Raw genomic sequence first — 2,301 nt, forward strand, 5'->3', positions numbered from 1 at the left:
ATTTAAAACACTCATAATCCTACCATCCAGAAATAATCAGTATGAACATTTGGGTGTATGAGAAAGCCACCTAGTTTTCTTTTAATAAACTTTTAATTTTACAATAGTTTTAGATTTAGAAAAAAATTGAAAAGACAATATAGAGAGTTCTCATATACCACATACCCAGTTTCCCCTATTACCAACATCCTACATTAACATTAATGGACCTATATTGATGCATCATTATTAACTAAACCGATACTTTATTCAGATTTCCTTAGTCTTTCCCTGATATCTCTCTTCTGTCCCAAAATCCCATCCAGGGTCCCAAGCTTTGTTCAGTCATCTCGTTTCCTTCGAATCTTCTCTGCTGTGAGAATTTCTCAGGCTCTCCTTGTTTATGATGACCTTGACAGTTCTGAGAGTACTAGGGAGGCATTTTGTAGACTGCCCCTTGACTGGGATTTGTCTGATGTTTTTCTCATGGCTAGAATAGGTTGTGGAGTTTTGGCGGGGAGGAAGACCAAGAGATGAACTGTCCTTCTCAGCACATCGTACTCTCAACATGACTTATCATGTTGACCTTGATCACCTGCCTGAGGTAGCGTTTGCCCGTTTTTTCCACTCTAAACTTACTCCTCCACCCCCTTCCCGCACACTTATGGGTGGGGATTATGGTCTACCTCCATAAGGGAAGGGTAGCTACATAAAGATTATTGGGAATTCTTCTACCTTGGGGGTTTATATAATTTCCCTCATTTATTTACTCAATTACTTATATCAGTATGAATGCATGGATAATTTGTTTTATACTTTGGGTTATAATTCAAAACTACCTGATTTATTTTGTAAAACCAGCTTTGCCATTGGGAGCTCATTTCTTTGGCTCCTGTGACTCTCGACCCCTCATCATTGAGAGTTTTTTTGGAGTACTTTCTTACTTTCTGGCACTATATGAAGCTCCCAATTCATCTTACATATTTCCTAGTCTGGTCATAGAATCAGCCATTTCTCCAAGGTGCTCTGGTTCCTTTTGGTTGAGAATGGTATTAGAAACCAAGATCAGGGCGCTAGGTGTGCACATTGTTATGGGGTGTTGTTGCTTCTAGGCCCTCCCAACTGGCAGAGCAAGGAAAGATATGTGTGTACACTGAACCATGTACATACACATATCTATAAATATTTCCATATGCAACCATATGTATCTAAAGTAAGTTAAAATGAATTCATACTGAAGTCTTCAACTCTATTCCATTACCACATGGATCATTCCAGCCTTTCCCCCTTGTTTATCTGTAAACATCCACTTCAACGGTAAGAAAACTGTCTCCCACCATCTGCTATCCATTTACTTAACTGTTCAATTCCAGTGCATATATATAGTCAAGCAACCACTTTTTAAAGTAGGAATTCATTTTAATCATCTCCCAACTACTTACTGCAAGTGTCCAGGATTCCATAAAGGACTTTATGTCACCTTATCCTTACAGTCCCTGATCTGTTCAATTTGACAATCCAAAAAGTCAATTCTCATGCCAATGTCCTCTCCAGGTGCTTTCCAATCTTAATTGTTTTACTCCGACCTCTCTCCAGTTGAAATGTCTTCCTGGAATCCACTGATAAGTACTGTATTCATACCAGGAACTCTCTGAGTGACAGACTCCTACCCAAATCCATGCCCCAAAGAGCTGGCCAGGCAGTGTAAAACGCAGTGCTCACCTTCTCTGGGAGAGTGGAGAGTTCTCATGTTCTTCCTCACCAAGGACAATGTGCTCAGAAGCCACTTTGGCTGGAATGAATGATAGACATGTCCCTTAATGATGTGTTCCCAAATTATGACACGCCACCTTCCCCAAGGAAATACTACTATAATTAGTACTTGCTCCTTCTTATCAGTTCACTGAAGCCTAGTGAACCAAGCACGATGGTGACCTGGTGGGAAGAGGAGAAAGTAGATAAACCAAAAAAGCAGAAAGAGGAGAGTGAGAAGGATGATGGGGCAAAGAGTGGTAATAATATTAATAATGTGTTTATAATCTAGGATTATAATAATTTCTTACATTTGCAAAGAACTTCCACGTGCATGGTCTCATTTATGCATTAAGTATGACAACTCAAAAAAACTATATAGTTAGTTCATTTTACATTATCTTGTGAGTTAAATTTGCTTTCATGGTGTTAGAACTTAATTAGCAGCTATAACTTTTGCTTGAAGAAACTTGCTCCTAGTTTCAAATGATTAACATATGGAAACTGAGACCATGTGAAAGTTCAGGATTCCCTCGGTAGTAGGTGAAAGCCCACTAATCTCTTTCTGGA

Source organism: Tamandua tetradactyla, chromosome 3, assembly GCF_023851605.1.
Source record: "Tamandua tetradactyla isolate mTamTet1 chromosome 3, mTamTet1.pri, whole genome shotgun sequence".
Lineage (NCBI taxonomy): Eukaryota > Metazoa > Chordata > Mammalia > Pilosa > Myrmecophagidae > Tamandua > Tamandua tetradactyla.